The sequence below is a fragment of the Dermacentor silvarum genome, chromosome 8 (assembly GCF_013339745.2).
Source record: "Dermacentor silvarum isolate Dsil-2018 chromosome 8, BIME_Dsil_1.4, whole genome shotgun sequence".
Taxonomy (NCBI): Eukaryota; Metazoa; Arthropoda; class Arachnida; order Ixodida; family Ixodidae; genus Dermacentor; species Dermacentor silvarum.
Genome location: NC_051161.1, coordinates 2,408,045 through 2,426,664, shown reverse-complemented (window position 1 = coordinate 2,426,664; position 18,620 = coordinate 2,408,045). Strand labels below are relative to the sequence as shown.

Here is an 18,620-nt window from a genome sequence, read left to right as displayed (position 1 = left end):
GGTGAGGAGCGCCGTGATGCGTTGTGCAGAAGGAAATCCGCGACGTCCGTGGCACAGCAGGCGGGCTGGGCTTGCGTTATGGCGTAGTGGGAGGCAACAGCAACCTATTTGTTGCCGGCACTTGACTACCTCGCAGCGGCGGCCGCATTTCGATGAGGGCGAAATGCAAAGAAGCTTGCGTTGTAGTGGACGTTAGAGAATCCCAGGTGGTCAAAATTAATTCGGAACCCTCCACCCCAGAATCAGAACTAGTGTTGGCTCGTAAAACCCCAGAAAGAAGAAAGAGAAGAACCTCCACACACACACACACACGCACGCACGCACGCACGCACGCACGCACGCACGCACGCACGCACGCACGCACGCACGCACGCACGCACGCACGCACGCACGCACGCACGCACGCACGCACGCACGCACGCACGCACGCACGCACGCACGCACGCACGCACGCACACACACACACACACACACACACACACACACACACACACACACACACACACACACACACACACACACACACACACACACACACACACACACACACACACACACACACACACACACACACACACACACACACACACACACACACACACACACACACACACACACACACACACACACACACACACACACACACACACACACACACACACACACACACACACACACACACACACACACACACACACACACACACACACACACACACACACACACACACACACACACACACACACACACACACACACACACACACACACACACACAAGACACAAAGATGTTGCCATGCAGAAGCAGGCGCTAGTTCTTTCCACAGGCTAAAGGTACACGACCAATACGGAAGGCTGAACTCCTTCTTAAAACATGGCACCGGCAGCCGCCAGCTGATGACACAGAACTTCCTCCTCCTCGTTTCAGTTCGTTAGTAGTCTTCTTCACCGCAACAATATTGTTGAACGAAAATCGTTAATGTATAGAAAAATAAAAAGGGACCCAGTACTGCACCCTATCGTACTTCTTTCTTCTTATTTCTGGGGTTTTACGTGCCAGAACCAGTTCTGATTATGAGGCACGCCGTAGTGGAGGGCTCCGCATTAATTTTGACCACATGGGGTTCTTTAACGTGCACTACAACGCAAGCACACGGGCGTTTTCGCATTTCGCCTCCATCGAAATTCGGCCGCCGCGGCCGGGATTCGATCCCGCTACTTCGTGCTCAGCAGCACAACGCCTTAGCTGATTGAGCCACCCCGGCGGGTGCACCCTATGGTACACCTGAGTTCACATTAGAGAAACGAGAGTTACAGCTTTTAGTGCTGACAAGCTGTGAATGATTCGTTAGAAAACATTCGATCCACTACAAGATTTCGCAGTTTCGCTCGAAAGGCGAAGAATCCATTGCGATAGCACTTTATTAGATAGCTATACGATGTAAGGATAGTATTTTTATCAGCCGCATAAACTTGTAAACATTCGCTTACTAACTAAATTAACAAACATGGTGCCGCGCGTGCACAGGCAAACATGACCACATCTCACTATATACGACCGCGGACACTCGCTGTCAAAACGCTGGCGTGAGGAAGAGCGGCGGCAGCAGTGAGCTCTTCGTGCTGCCTCTCACTCCAACGCGAATTAAGTGGCGAGAAGACTGTGCCCACCACAGATCGCTTTCAAGATAGGGCTCAGACGCGCCACAAACAGCCGCCGCCGGAGTGGAACGCCGCCCCAAGTCCCGCTTCCCCTTGCGCTCGATAGAAACCGGCGCGCTTCCTCCCCGCCTTTCGCGCGGAAGATTTAACCTTCTTGGCTCACGCTTGCACGCTTTTACTTGCACCGACATCATAGGGCGCATGGCCACGATGTTTCCCCCTTGGACGTTATACGGAACGTCACGGCCACGGCGGAAGTTTGCCTGGAGTGTCCATACAGTTGCTATCGCAATGAAAGGTTATAACGAATATTAAGAAGGCTTAGCTTATACAATAAAAACTCATGACACACCTTGTAAAATGCGTTAGAAATAATGCAGTTCGTGAAAGGTGACTCATCTAATGTAACTTATGTATGAATTCGACTCATCTATGTAACTTATGTGCACACGAGATCAGCTGCGTTTTAGATAAATGTGTTTTGTGGAAACCATGCTGTAATGACGTGCAAAATGAATTAGATTCGAGGAAGTTGACAAGGTTACCGAACGTAATATGTCCTCGCATTTTACAAGCGCTCATTAGAGATAAATAGCCCATAATTAGCAGGGGAACTTTACTACACGATTTATACAGAGAACCACCTTTCTGATTTTCCATTCTGTGGTTAAGTTGGTCTGTCGTAGGATTGTTTAAAAACTTTAGTTAATATAATTGTACTTAGCTCGGAAGTATTCTTCAGAAATTTACTACCTATGGTATCAGGCCTACTGATGAATAGTAATAATGCGTAAATTTTTAGGGGGTATTTGACGCATTTTGTGGGGCCTATGTGTGTATCTAACCGTTTTCCCGCGTAATTGGGTCATCGTCGTCGAATGGGTTGCGCATCGGACTGCTGTGCTGAGCGAACATGGTTCAAAACCAACTTGGGTGGCAATACGTGCCACTCTTCAATGAACCTTTTTCACGCCGACACTGTAGATGCGGTACTTGGTAGGCACAACTTGCCGAAGAAACGCACGACGAGCGCAGGGCAACAAAGCTTCGTGCGTCTGCGGTGGAAGACGCAACAGGAAAGTTCTGTTCTTCTCAGGGTCGGAGTAAGTTTCTCTTTTCATTGCGATAGCAATTATATGGACACTCAAAAGCAGATTTCTACCGTCGGCGTCGCCGTCGCCGTCGCCGTAGCCGTGAGGTTCCGTATGACGTCAATGGAGATGAAATCGTCGCCGCGCGCCGAACGCTGTATGTGTGAGTGAAAGGGCGCGAAAGACGCGCGCTTTCACGGGGAGTGAACGCACGGCGGAGAACAAACGCGCGTTCTGCGCTGTGCTCCCTTAAGGGCTGCAGAAGTAGGCGTCTCTTTCCTCCTTTACAATCACCATATATGTAGAGCAAACGTGCCTTCTTCCGACGCGCGAGAGGCCGTGCGGGAGGGGGGGGGGGGAGAGGGAGGGAAGGGAGGCGATGTTTAGCTGCGGCACCAATTGAACCTCCTTCTTGGTTTCTGTTTGCCCTGCCGCTTGCATTTTTTCTAAAATGTCCTCTTTAGCAGCGATTCTGCTCATGCCTAACTTATGCCCTAGGAAAGAAAACACTTGAAAGAAAACATTTGAAAGCCAAATTCACATTTCGTTGGCTTAACGGTTAACTTCGCGTCCTTTTGGTACCGTTCTTTGGCACACATCACAAGACCTACGTATCTCTTCACGTCACTCTGGATTCCAGGCCAAAATAACTTTTCTGTAATCCTTGCTAGGGTGTTTTTTACGCCCTGGTGGCCAGCCATGACACTGTCATGTCCTAAACCCACCACTGTCTCCCTAAAGGCCTTAGGCACAATAAGCATGGTGAGCCTCTCTGGCCGAGCTGAATACGCATATAAAAGACCATTGTGCAAACAAACTCAAACGTTGTGCGGCTTCTTTTCATTATTTCTACTATCTTCTTGTGGCACGATCTGACCGACTCGTCCTTGTCTTGTTCCTCCCTGAAATCAGCGGGCGTGATTTTTAACCCCAGAATTGCAGGTACCTTCAAGGCTGATATGGGTGCCTTGCTCTGGGTTTGGGTTCTGGTTCGTATAGTCGACGATATGACTGGACGTCATACCCCAGTTTCCACTTTTCGTGAATAATTATTGTACAACTGTTGCTTGCTCCCTTCTTCACGTGGTTATTCACCACAGTCATACATCTCTCTATCTAAGATAGCTGTACTTCTCTTCCAGCTCCGATCTGGATCATCCACTTTCCGTACTCCAGATACATTTCCTAAAATCAGATCGTATAATGGCTCTTCAAGGCACTTTGCCTTAAGCCACCCGGTAAAATATGGCGTGGAGACTTCAATACGGGCTTCAGGTAGGTACCTCACTGTGTTGTCAGCCAAGGTAACTTGCGTTAGTACTCCTGTCAGATCTTCGTCACGTATCAGGCTCCTCTTTACTAAAACTGTATTTGTGCCGCTATCTCCTAGCACTGTTGCCCGTTGTCCATGAACCTCTCCTTCTACGACAGGCAGAGCTTGTTCCTTTGGGATTCCTTCTTTCCGCTTTTCTCTCGGTACCTGTTGATTCTCTTGAGTCTGGTTCACCTCTACACAGTTTGGTTGCGAGTCGGTTTCTCCAGACTTGCCTATTATGCACGCTGTTTTTTGTGATGTGCCAGACCTACAGTCACCAGCACGGTGTCCCTTTCTATTGCAGAATTGACACACTATTTGTTGGTGGGGGTGGCTGTTCCCTGCGCGACAGTTAACGGCACGGTGCCCGGTACGATTACAGAGGAAACACCTTAACTGGGGTGGGCACACGCTTCCCTGATACTCGTATTTTGCCTCGTCTACTTTCCCTCTGGCTAGGTCCTCTTTCACTCTTCCTAAGTTTCTCAGCCCCTGTGCCTCCAAAAATTGATCAGGATGTTCGGCTAGATCGTTAGTGAATCCAACTTTCTCTCTTTTAGGAAGACACCCAGAGTATGGCTACAACAAGGTAAGAATATCTCCCTGGCCATGCAATCACGAACCCCCTCATAAGTTTTCGCGACATCGGCTATTTCCACCCACCGATCAAAATAATTTGACAGGCGGCACGCAAATTGCTTTCCCGTTTCTGCGTCTTCCGGCTTGCAGTTTCGGAATCGCGCGCGAGAACCTTCCGCTGTAAGTTGGAATCTTTGTAGTAGTTCCTTCTTAACCTTGTCATAGTCTAGAGCATCGGAGGCGGTCATCCTCCCAAGGACACTCAGTGCCTCGCCCACCAGGCAAAGACTTAGTGCTGTGGCCCATTCGCTCCGGTCCCATCCTTGTCCGAGGGCTATCCTTTCGAACCGGTGCAAGTATGCATCCAAGTCGTCACGCTTTTCGTCGAAAGGTTCCATTAGCTTACGCGGACAGATTTTGTTGGCTTTTGGAGACTGCGAGCCGCAGGACACTGACGCCAAACTCTCGTCATCGCGTTGACACTCCGTTGCTTGTGCCAGTCTCAGTTTGAGTACTACAATTTCCTTCTCTATAGCATGCACTTCCCGCGCTTCCGCACGATCGGCCTCGCGTTCCTTTTGGAAGATATCTCTCTGTTTCTCAATAAATTTCAAGGCTTCGTCCATCGAAAAATCCAACTCTTTCACTAAGGCCATCGTGGCCTGACACTGCACTGTTGTGCCAGGCGAGAAAGGTTCGATCCAGTCTTGTCCCAATCCATTTCCGTACCACAAAAACTCGTGACGGGGCAGGAAAAAACAATCCTGACAGGCTCGCCAATTGTCACGAATTTCAGCGCTCCAGAAACGGACAGAGACAGAAAGCAAATATGTAGAAAATTTATCTCAAACAGAAAAATTGCAACGAAGAAAAACAAACAGCAAGCTATCCTAACACACTATCAACACTATACACACACGACACACTCCAAAAACTAGCTATACAGATAAATGAACAAACAATCCCTCACTACATATTAGTCCTCCGCTCGACTAACCCACGCGAAGTCACGAACAAAGGAACGTTCTGACCGTCGCTAGTCGTGTCGGACTCCGGCTCAGCGTGGCAAAAGACGCTGGCCTGCATGGTTCCGACGCAGCGTGGGCGTCGACCTTCGTCGTGATCGATAAGGTTGCGGTCTTCCGCAGAGACCCGCGTGGCACAGCACGCGGTCTGGGCCAGTCGGCTGTTGTGTCGCTGACGCGGCCTTGGCGATTGCCTTCGTGGCACGAGACAGCAACCGGTTACGGCAGCGTGGGGCTCGACCGGGCCGCGGAACACAGCCACGGCGATGCAGTCGGGGCTCAGGCTCTGGAGTTGTCGCTGGCCAACTCGCGATGTCCCCTCTCCTGTCAGTGGTCCCCGAAGCTGCTGCCTCCCGTCTCCAGAGCACAGCTGGAGATGGAACTGCTTCTCGACCACGTCAGCAATGCCAGCTCATCTCCGCCTGCGTCTCCTTTTTCTGCGTTTTTTGTTTCTCTCGCGCTTCACGCGCTTCACGTGCCTCTCGCCTGTGGGTCCCGTCTCTATTTCTTCGGCTAGCGTCTTCGTCTTTTAGGGGCGAAGCTCCTTAGGGTGTGGGTCTGTCCCTCCTCTGTAGTAGTAGTAGTAGTCGTCGTAGTAGGTAGCCACGTCTACTTTTATGAGAAAAAAAATTCCGAAAGTTGTGTCCGTAGCGCGGAATCGAACCAGGGACCCCTCGCTTCCGAACGCGCGGCGCTAACCACTACGCCACGAAGCGCACATGGACACACGCACCACGATGACAATAAATACCCAACATTAACGAAAGACTGCGCGTTTCTAACGCGTTTGTGCTAGCGCGTTACCGCCCGTGTAAGAAGCTGCTGTAAGACGCTGTGGTCTCTCCGCCTTACCCCCGTATTCATAAACGCTCCTCCACTTGAACTTGACTTGCCACCGCCTTCAACGCGTTCGAACTTGGCTTGCCACCGCCTTGGGCAGCGCGTTCGAAACGCGTTGAAGGCGGTGGCAAGTCAAGTTCAAGTCGTAGTAGTAGTAAGTGGTTCATGTGGAAAGGGGAAATGTTGACGCTATCTTCTGCAGCCCTTGAGGGAGCACGGCTCAGCGCCAACGGGAAGGGGTAAGTGGGGGAGAAAGGAGGATAGGGTGGAGTCGCCATGGCTGGGCGAAGCAAAACCGGCAGGCTGTGGCGGCACGTATCAGGCCGGGATGGAAGGCCTTGGTGTGCCGCAGAGACTGCAGGGGGTGTTGTTCCGGACCTGTTAGGCCCGGGGTGGGATGGGAGGCCGCGAGGCCGTCCCGCTTGCAGAAATGATGTCTTAGAGGCGTGCGGAGAGCCCTGACGAGTCAAGGTACTCCACGACGCCTCGAAGTGCAGGAAGGTGGTGTCGGCCGGGGAAGAGGACGTCTTCCTCCTTGCCAGAGGGGAGGCCCAGGCGGCGGAACTCCTGCAGGAGTGGGCCCCGCTGCTGGAGGTACGCCGGGTAGGCCAGCAGGAGATGCTCGATGGTCTCCGGCTCCCCGCAGGAAGAGCAGGCCGGGGACGTCGCTCGTCCTAGTCGGTGGCTGCGTGCTGCCGTCCAGCTGCAGCCGATGCGGAGCCGGAGAAGGAGCGAGGTCTCCCTGCGAGCCAGGCCTCGCTGGGGGAGTGGACGTGGGGGGCATCCCAGTGCCACCCGTTTGTCTGGGTGGTGGGTCGCCAGGTGTCGCCGCAGCCTCAGTCCTGTGAAGTCACCCTCCGTCACGGCCCGACTGAGGGGCACAGTGATGTGGTGGGCGTCCTTCGCCAGGGTGTCGGCTGCCTCGTTGCCCGGGATCCCTACGTGGGCGGGGATCCAGTGCAGGGACACCGGGTGGCCTGCGTCCTGCAGCGCTGTCAGCCGGGTGGACAGCAGTGCGACTCCAAGACTGGCGCTTTCTGGCCTCTGCAGGCCGAGGAGGGCTGCCTTGGAGTCGCAGAGGATAGCCGCCGGTACCACAAGTTCAAGTCGAGGAGCGTTTATGAATACGGCGGTTATACTCTCTCAGCAGTCATGTGATGGCGTCGGCAAACGCGGTGCACGTTCCGGCATGTGTAAACGGCTGCGTAAGACGCTGTGGCCTCTCTCCCTTACTAGAGAGTACTGCACGTTTCTAACGCGTTTGTGCTAGCGTCCCCTTAAGCGGGAGATGGTGCAATTATAATGAAGGGCACTGTTATAAAATAGGAATGACGTCACATATGGTGCGTGTCATTGGTGGAAGTCAATCGTTCGATTTAGTGCGGCGAGACTGGGCGAATTACACGGAAGATTCACGGTTTACCGATGATTCCCTCCGGAGCTTCGCCCACTCATCATCATTCACCCCGTGGATATGCGGTGTTTTTTTCCACATTATCACACGTCTTGCCGGTGACTCATGACAGAAACCAAAATCGTCGTTAGGCGGAGGGGCGGCCTAAGCGTCGCCAAGACTGGGCTGATCGACGTCATCGCAGCAATACACGCATCGGCCGGAGTCACCAAGAAAGCCGGACACTCCGACACGTTGTTCGTCAACGCACAGCAAACATTGTCTTGATCAGTGCACCCAAGGAAGAACACGCGTGTCGCTACGAGAAAATCAGTGAACATTCAAGGCAGGCTGCCCGAAGTCAGCGCATACCGCATAGCTCCGCACAAGGGAGTCATCCGGGGAATACCCGTGAGCGAAACACCGAGGGACATCGCCGTCAGCATCGTCAACGAACGCAACCCGCTAGGGCGCCAAAGGAACCACGACGACGATCATCGTGGCCTTCCAAGGTGCCCAATTACGTGAGATACGGCTCCGCTCTCATGAAATGCCAGTTATACCGAAAACAGGTGGACGTCTGCCACGCATCGGTCACCGAAAAGACGTTTGTCCGTTGCCTACCGACCGCATCTGCAGAGGGTGCGGAGAACGGAACCCCCGTGAGGACCATTAGCGTTCGCCGAAGTGCAAGCTCTGCGGCGGTAAGCACTTAACCGCCTACAGAGAAGGCAAAGCCAGGTACAATATCAAATACGTCGTTCGCAAGAGACAGTGGGAACGGCGAAAGATCGACAGCCAGCTGTCGCTCGAGCCGCCAGCTGAGCGCAAGTTGAGAACTTCCTCCAAGAATCGCTCGCAATCGAGAGCAGGCAGTCAACAAAGACGGCACAGCCGCGACGCTAGTGCAAATAATGCCGAAAGATCCCCATCGAGAGACCAAGTGAGCCGGGCAGACGCCGTCCGATGCCCCAACGCAATGAAAAACAGGGACGCAAGCGTCGACCGCAAGAAGCAACAAACGTGGAGCTAGGAGACCGAGACGCTCGAGGCGTTGCGAAAAGAAAACGCGGAGATGAAGGCCACGATCGTGCAACTAACCCTGGAGATGGCGAACATCCGCAAGGAGATTAACAACAAGGAACAACCAATGGAGCAAGCACTGACCGCGCCGAGTATTAGCCAGGCAGCGACGAAAGATATCGACTCCGCCAAGGAGCCTGCACCAAAGAAGAGAGCTATCGAAATGCAAGGAAGTAAGGAGACAGCCAGTGGCCTCGACGCTCGCTTCTCTGGTATCGAATCCGGTTTAGACGACCTCGAGAAGCTGATACTGGCAATGAAGACCACCACCGAGAGAAAGTTCGTCGAGTACGACAGCAAACTCGCCGTCCAGGAGAGAAACATTAAAATAATGATGAGCCACTCCATTTTCGCTCAACAGCAAAGTACCCAAACACCAGGCAACAACCTACACCTCAGACAAACATGACCACCGACCAAGCAAGTATAGTCGTGTGGCAGTGGAACTGCCGCTGCCTCCAACGGAAGCGGGCAGTGATCGAACAACACATCGAGCGCGCCAACCAAAAACCCGACGTGATACTATTACAAGAGACTCTCACGGCCACACCGCCCCTTCCTGGCTACAGAGTGCACGCAGGCCCGCCAGACGGTAACACTTTCACGGAGCTCGTGCTGACCAAATGCAGAAAGGAAAGCGTTTTCGTCTTAAACATATACAGCAACCCGTCGCAAAGGCTACAGGGGTTCAAATATGTGCTGCACAAGGCAAGCACCGCAGCAGGGAAGTCCAAGCTACTGGCGTGCGGAGACTTCAACGCCATGAATCAGACGTTGCGATACATCAAGAACAATGCCAAGGGGAGGAACCTAGCACAAGACGCGCTAGAACTAAACTACACCCTCATCATACACCCGGCTTATCCCACGAGAGTCGCTAACTCGGTGTCTCGCGACAACACACCCGACCTCACGTTCGTCAAGAACAACGAACCGGTCACCATCACCTGGAGAAACACCGGAGAAGACGGGCAGCGACGACACGATCGTCGAAATCGTCGTGCCCACGCCGGGAGAACAAGCAAGTGGTACGAGAAAGTACACCTGGGTCGACTGGACCGAGTTCAGGAAGCTCAGGGATCGAGAAGAAGCCGAGGCGGACGAGATCACGGGCATCGACGCGTGGACTGAGAAGGTCGCCCGAAACGTGCACGACTCGACCCGAGATATTGAGACAGACGTCGAGACAGACAGGATGGACAGCCGACTTGCCCACCTCATCGAGGCAAAGAAATCCATACTAAACAGATGGAAGAAGCAGAGACTCAACAGAAGGCTCCGCAAAAAAAATGGCCGAGCTCAACCGCGCGATCGAAGAGCACTGCCGCACGCTCTGTTGCCGGCAGTGGAACGAGTTATGCAACGTGGCTGACGGCCAGATACACGACGGCAAGACGTGGAATTTACTTGACGAAACCAAACCAAGTCTAATCAAAAAGATCGTCTCGCCAAACTTGTACATCGACAGACTACGGAGAGCGGGGCTGCCGCCGTGCGAAAGAAACTGCAAGACAAGTACGTCCCGACGACACCGTCGGTCGACCACGGTCCATACCGCGGCCAACCCAACGTGCGCTTGGACAGGGACATAGAAATCGAAGAGGTAGGCACAGCCCTGAACGACCTGAACAGCCGATCGGCACCTGGTCGGGACCTCATCACAAACAAGGCCCTAAAAATCTCTAGGACCGCTCCATCGAGAACCTAACGGTGTATTACAACAAATGCTGGAGGAGCGGCACCCTGCTGAAGCAGTGGAAGAAGACCAAGACAATTCTCATCCCCAAAATAGGGAAGCCACTGAGCACGGACAACCTCCGCCCGATCTCGCTCACGTCCTGCGTAGGCAAGGTCCTGGAACACGCCCTACTCAACCGATGGCAAGAGTACCTAGAAAACGAAGACTTCTACCCCGAGACGATTATTGGCTTCCACCAACACCTGAGCACACAGGACGTCATGATTCAAATCAAACATCATGTCATCGATGGCGAAACCAGGGACACCAAAGCTGTCCTCGGGCTCGACCTACAAAGCGCCTTCGACAAAGTGACGCACTCGGCCATCCTCGCGCAGGTATCCCACCTAAACCTAGGCGAGAAGTCGTACTAATATATCCAGGACTTCCTCACCATGGCGGATCTCAGAGCCGGCGACCTGCAGATGGAGGCTCCGTCATCTCACCCATGCTATTTAACCTTGTTATGATTCAAGTTGCCAAAAGACTATGCCAGCTCGAAGGACTGAAGTACACGATATACGCGGACGACATCACGCTGTGGGTGGACGGGGGCAGTGATGGCTGCATAGAATCCACACTGCAGACGGCCGTCGACACGATCGAAGAAAGCCTAGAAGGTACGGGACTGCGTTGCTCCCCAAGCAAGTCGGAGCTCCTGCTCTACCAACCGATCAAAACGCACAGAATCATGAAGCAAAGGGAACACGAAACGATCAAGATCCGCACCAGGGATGGTAACACAATACCGACAGTCAGCAAGATCCGAGTCGTGGGGATGACGATCGAAGCGCACGGCAGGAACGGAAACACTGTCACGCGCATCACGGGAAAGGCGGCCAACGCGACCTGACTGCTCAAGCGCATTACCACCAAGAAGGGAGGCATGAAGGAGAAAACCTCACCAGACTCATACACTCCTTCGTACTCTGCCACATGGTGTACGTGGCAGCCTTCCACAAGTGGATGAAAAGCGAAAAGAACAAGCTAGACATCCTAATCCGGATGGCTTACAAGACAGCCCTCGGTCTACCCTAAACTACCAACACGAACCGTCTCCTCCAGCTGGACATACACAACACGCTCGACGAGATCACCGAAGCGCAAAGAGCCGCTCAGTTGGAAAGACTGTCATCAACAAAGGCTGGCAGAAAGATCCCGTGCAACCTTGGTATCGGTTATCACGAACAACAGGGACCAAAATGGCCCGTCCCCGACCACGTACGATGGAACGTGCGGGTTGACCCCTTACCGAGGAACATGCACCCCGAATTCAACGAAGGCAGAAGACGCGCTAGAGCTAAGGCACCAACGGACCTGCACGCGGAAGACCCCGGTGCCAGATACGTGGACGCAGCCAAATATGCCGGCCGCAACGGCTTCGCGATCGCGGTGGTCGACTCCGGAGGCAACGTGCCGGTGACCACCAGCACATCGAGCAAGCAAGTGGAGGAAACCGAAGAAATAGCAATCGCCCTGGCCATCGTAGACCGAGAATGCCACACGATCCTCAGCGACTCCAGACAGGCGGTGAGGAAGTACGCCAAAGGAAGAATTGCCCCAACGGCGGCACGCATCCTGCTCCGACAGGCAGACCGCGGCAAGAGGACTCGAATCAAGTGGTTCTCGGCGCACGCAGGTCAATCGTCGGAGAAGAATGCCAACCGCAACGAAACGGCACACGCCCGAGCGCGAGGACTCACCGACCGCGCCCAAGGCAACGGTCGCCCGCTGTGGTTCAGCGCCAAAGACAGGATGACCTGCTATAACGAATTGACCAAGGCCTTTCTGCTGGCCCGCAGACTTCTCCCACCGCCCTGCAAGGGCCTGAGTAGGTCGCAGGCCGTGCTGTTCAGGCAATTACAAACGAGGACGATTCCAAGCCCAGCGCTATTGCATCGCACCCCGATGCACAGCGTGCCGCAGGGAGACGGCCACATTCGAGCACATGCTATGGGATTGCTCCAAACATCCAAGCGAAGCTAACTCAGGACGTATACCACCTCAGCAAAGCGGAGCAACGACCAAGAAAAACAACTCCCGGCCGTCCAGCAGGTCATCGAGGCGCTGGCTAGGCCTGGCGAGCCGGCAACGGCGAGCGGGGATCCTCACAGAGCACCCGCCAAGATGACGACGTAGGCCGAAGAGCGCGTGCGCGCTTCATTGCAGGCTCAATAAACGTTTTCCCAATTCAATTAAGTTAAATTAATTGACTGCGCTATACACCCACGCTTGAAGAACGTGCATAGATGGGAACCATGTGGTTGCATTGTACTGACGATTGCAACACAACTTCCTTTGGGAGAGAGAAAGAGAAAATGAGAGTGAGAGAGAAAGAAGGGGAGAGAGAGAAAGCAAGAGAAAGAAGGAGAGAGATAGATAAGGAAATAGAAAAAGAAAGAGAGAGAAAGAAAGAGAGAGAGAGATAACCTAGCTACAGCCAAGGGACGCAATCAATCGGCCAGCTTCGCTGTGTCTTGAGCTTTGCGCGGCCTAGTGCTAGCTTTCGCCTTTTTTTTCTACAATGGGGCAACTTGTTGATCGAAAAATTGTTAATTCTTGGCGGAAAACGGGGTTGACAGATTCCGAGGACGCAATGTCGCGTGGTAGTTTATTCCGTAATTGTATTACTGACGGAAAGAATGAATACTTGAATGTGTTAGAGCGGGAGATAAATGGCCTGATACTCTTGTCGTGGTTTGTTCTGGCTGAGCGCTGGTATGGTGCTTTTAGGTAAAGTCCCTTGATAATTTCAAAGTACCGCCATTCTGTGAACTCTGCCGCCGCGCCGAAGACCCTCGCACGCCCTCCTCGAATCGGCGCTTTTCTAAGCGATGATTGGCCCCTCGGGCCGTTGCCCGGGAAACGCGGGCGAAATGACGCTTTGCTTGTGTTTTCATTTTTCATCGGCACCATTAGCAGGCCACCTCCCTCTGTTGCGAGCCAAGCTAGCGCTACCACAACGCTAGCGCTGTTATGATATCTAGCGTCATGTGAGGATGGAGTCAGATAAATGCCTTTTCACGCGATTCGCTACAGGTTATCTGCAAAGAAGGGGAGGGATCTGAGGCTCTCGTTATGACATGAAGGCGGCGAAACCAAGCGAAGCATTTTTTTTCTTTTTAAGTTGTGGTGTTAAATACTTCGAAATTGATTGTGTAATCATTCATGAAAGAAATAATTGATTAGAAAGCAGAAGAAAAAATTAGCAGTGGCTTAGCTCGGCTATGCCAAGATGTACGTAGCGTGAGCTAAGTCGGCCACAGAACCGGTAGACCTGGTGGCATGGGCGGGTAACGATACCCATTGGTAACGCTAAAAGAGTGGAATATTCTGCTTAACGAGGAAGTTCTCGCACGTTGTACAAACCCGCGCCACGGTTTTATTACCCCACTCTGGCGGCGCCGCTAAAGTCAACGTTTCACGCATGGCACTACTTACCGGTGTCAAGTCTTTCATGTGGCACAGTCTTTCACACACGTCGCACACATATCCAAACGGATTGTTTACGATGTCCGTCTCGAAGGTCCGAGTCGCACTGGCGCTTTCGCTAAGTTTCACCGTATAGTCAGTCAATCGGCGAGCCTCGACCTCATCGACGGCGTTTTGTTGTTGCTGCTGCTGCTGAGATGGTCGGGCACGTCGCTCAGCCTCCTGGCGACGCCGCTTAGCTAGACGTTCCTCCCTTTGCTCCGCTGTCTCCGCAGCACGTTTAGACTTCTTCTGTTCGTTCTTCCTACGCTCAACCGCTAATTGCCAGGCAACTACTTCGGGATCCGATGAGTTAAGCTTCTCCGCTCTTCTGCGCCGCTGAGCAGCAATTTCGCTCTCCTTCTCCATGGCTATACCACATGCCACACTGGCAAACGCCCAGCGCAAACGACGGGCAAACGCCCGGCGCGCCAGCAGTGTGCCGTGTGACGTCACTGATTCTCGCGCATGCGGAGCACGGCTCTCCAGGAGCCACGCGAAACTGCTCAACCTCGGCCAGTGTAGCTCACGCTACAAAAACAATCATGTGACACCGGTGGAATCCGACCCACGACCTACGAATTTCGCGTCCGGTGCACTACCAACTGAGCTACGGCGACGGCTGTCCAATCTTCAACTTTTCTGGGTATTTATCTCTAGTGTAAGCTAATCTTGACAGTGTTGACCAGCGCGTCTCTCCTCAATAGCGGTGGACGTAGTCCGTCTTCTATTACTGCGGGTGTCACGTGGGCCGTGATCCAACATTCTAATGAATTATTTTTTTCATAAATGATTACTCAATCAATTTCGAAGTATTTAACACCACACCTTAAAAAAAGGTAGAAACACTCCCCTATGCTTGCCTTGGTTTCACCTACTGCTGGTTTCCTTCACAGGTGATCTGCGTTATATATATATATATATATATATATATATATATATATATATATATATATATATACTATATATATTTTGAAAAATATCTCCAGGTTCATGATCTCGGTAATTTAGAAAATGGTACGAATTATTTTCCTTTCCACCCATCAATCACAGAATTACTACGTCCTTTATGGCCAGACTTTACAGCGCTAAATATTGATTCGACATGGGTATCTGAAGGCCTCCTATAGTGTCATCGAGGGACTAGCCTAGAATACTTCACCCAGAGAAAGTAATATTTCCATACCTTAATCTAATTATCCGTTGGCGTGAGTAATCACCCAGAGATTTCAAGTCAAAACCTTGGCCTGGCCACTTCTCCAAATGGTCGGTAAAATTGTCTCTCCCTCGAGATCATGAAAAAAAATGTTATCTTTCAAGCAGCTGTGATTTTTTTTATTGAACAAGTAATAAAGCAGCTGCATGGAAATCACTCCGAGGCACCAAGAAACGATCCTGCCTCCAAAACTACACCGGGAGCAGCTTCATGAACAACAGCATTTCTCCGAAAATCCTGCACTAGATAAAATCTGCATTTAGCATAACGTCAGTGGGCTGAAAAATATTGAGGAATGTACAAATATATAACATAATTATTCTACCATTAAAACTGTGCGCTATTAATACGACCGGTATTAAAATGTCGAATGTGGGCTATAATAGTACGCAGTTATTGTTCATGCCGCAAGGCGTTCAACGCTTTCATTGCGCAAACGAGAAGAGGGGGTAGGGTCAAGCATGTCCCACCACTTTATCGCGTTTTCGTTTTATAGTAGAACGTATTTTTTTTTTTTTTTTAAGAGAGACGGTAACTTAGGTGCGCTCGCGGGCGCCAGCCAACGCATAGGACCGTCGCCCGCACGGCGGCTTTCTCAGCGCGCCGTACGCAGAGCGCGCAGCCGGCTGGGAGAGGATATCGAGGAGGAAAGCGCGGAAGTGGAGGAGAGTTTCGCTACTTTCTATATTAAGGGCTTTAGTTTAAGCTACTCTTGTTTGCTTGCATGAATGCTGTCACGATAAAGAAGGTGAAGAAACTTTAAGGCAGCAACGCGTCAGCGAATTGCGAAAGTTTGAGTGCTTGCCCTGCTGCGTAGTGCAGTTATGCTGGCGTCTCGTGAATACTGCGAATACACAAACTGACGAGCTTTATTTTGAATTCCTTCCAGTTGATTAAGAAGGTAGATTTGGTGCGGATTTCAGATAATACTGCCGTATTCAAGGATTGGCCGTACAAGGGCCATATAATTAAAGGGAAAATGAGACATCCACCCAAATGTAGCAATTGCTACAAAGGAAACCCATACAGGGTTCCTCGAAAGAAAGCCTCGCAGTTTAAGAAAAATTCGTTCTGGTCCGGGACTCGAACCCGGGACCACCGCCTTTCCGGGGCAGCCGCCCTACCTTCTGAGCTAACCAGGCGGCTAGCAGATGGCAGGGCGAAGTCGAATTTGTCAACAACTCGAAGCAAAGGCAAGTGCTGGACGTAATAGTTCAGCGGAAACCCGCTAGGTGGAGAGAAGTAATTAAAGGGAAAATGAGACATCCACCCAAATTGGGTGGATGTCTAATTTTCCCTTTAATTACTTCTCTCCACCTAGCGGGTTTCCGTTGAACTATTACGTCAAGGGCCATATAACTTTGGAAGGTGCCAGTGCAAGTTTCCTGCGAAGGTATCCCAACTGTCTATACGCTTTTGTGCCCGTCTGTTTAATGTGAACATCCCATATTTATGTGTTTGTCATGGTAACAGCCAAGTATTTAACTGTGTCGGCTTCTGTTACATGTAATCCCATTAGATGATACGCAAAATTTAAAGGTACCTTTTTTCGAGTTATATACATCGATTGAATTTTTGCTACGTTAATTTCCATTCCCCATTCTTGACACCATCTGGCAATGTTAGTTATGGAGGAATTAAGTCGTATCTGGTCATTAATCATCCGTACTGTATGTAGATAACTCAGTCATCTGCAAACAGCCTTACGGTTACATCAGGTTCAATATGGGAATGAATGTTGTTAACAAATATTGGAAAATGGTGTGCGTTGAAATATAGCCTGAGGGGCCCTTGTTGGATGCCGTCTTCCTTGAGACCTGAGAACGAGTGATGCAGTTTGTTGCCAAATGGCGCAAAGCCACCTTGTAGAATACGTTGTTGCTGAGGGCCAGTACACTTGTAATGTAGTGGGTTGCCAAGTGACACTACGATGCCTTGTAGGATGCGGTCTTTTTTGGGCCTGCACATTTGTCATGCAGCACCTTGCCAAATGGCCTGAGGGTGCCTTGTAAAGTAAGGTGCTCCTTAGGACCTGTGCCCAAGTGATGCTGTTTGTTGCCAAATAGGCTGATGGCGCCTTGTGGAATGCTGTGTAGCTGAAGGCCCGCTCACTTGCAATGTAATGCGTTGTCAAGAGACCTGAGGGCGCCCCGTAGAACGCGGTGTTGTTTAGGACAATCGCAATAGTAAAGTAGTGCGTTGCCAAATAGCCTGATGGCGCCTTGTAGAAGGTGGTGTTTCTTAGTGTCCGCACACTTATAATGTAGTGCGTTACCAGATGGAGCGACGGTGTGCTGTAAAATGCGGTGTTGTTAGGATCGGCACACTTGTAATGCAGTGCGTTTCCGAAAGGCCTCAGGGTGCCTTGTAAAATGCGGTGTTGGTTAGGGCCATATAACTTGTAATGTAGTGCTTTGACAAATAGCCTGAGGGCGTCCTTTACAAAGACGTATTCGTTAGGACATGCGCACATGTAATGCATTTTGTTGCCAATTGGCGCAAGGTGCCCTTGGAATGCGATGTTGTTATGGCGTGCGCACATGTCTTGCAGTGCATTGCCAAATGGTGCGAGTGCGTCTGTTTCGAATGCTGTCTTCCTGAAGGCCTGCGCACATGCAGTGCAGTGCATTACCAAATGGCATGAGGGTGTTCCTTTCGAAAGGGCTGTTTCTCAGTGCTTCTTATGCTAGCGCTAGCAATGACGGGCGCACACAAGTGATCGAGTGGGGACAATAAACCCGAAACCGGGTGAACGGCGTCGTCGCTTATAACGGCGTTAAATTACGCTCGCATCGCTGCTGTACGGCCAGGCAGGGACCTGCTAGATGACCGCAAGAAATCTCGGACGGCACACTTCTCACGGTATTTGTTTCTCCCCGAGAATCCTTTTCCACAAGAACCCCGTGGTCTTCTGGGTCATCTTCGTTCCCTTGAGTAAGCGAGATTCTTTGTTGCGCGGTGGAGCCCTTTGTCGATCGTGTGCCTGCTTTAATGCCGGGTCGCGGCTCGGGCCCGTTCTTTGTTCGCGGCACTTTTATGGACGCTCTGAGTCAGGAGCTCCATGCAAGAAAGACCCGCCTTCCCAATGAGTCTCTTCGCCCTTTCCAGGTCGTCGGGCGCACGCGAATGTAGAATCTTCTTTTTATTTCTTTACTTCGACCTTTATTTTGGCGCTAGAGAATTCCATTTTGTATATATTGTGAGACGA

At 51.6% G+C, this 18,620-nt stretch overlaps 1 pseudogene; it reads left to right on the top strand.

Moving 5' to 3' along the window:
• The first annotated feature begins 9,392 nt into the window (after positions 1–9,392).
• LOC125947499 (uncharacterized) lies at positions 9,393–12,864 on the top strand (annotated as a pseudogene).
• The last annotated feature ends 5,756 nt before the right edge of the window (positions 12,865–18,620 follow it).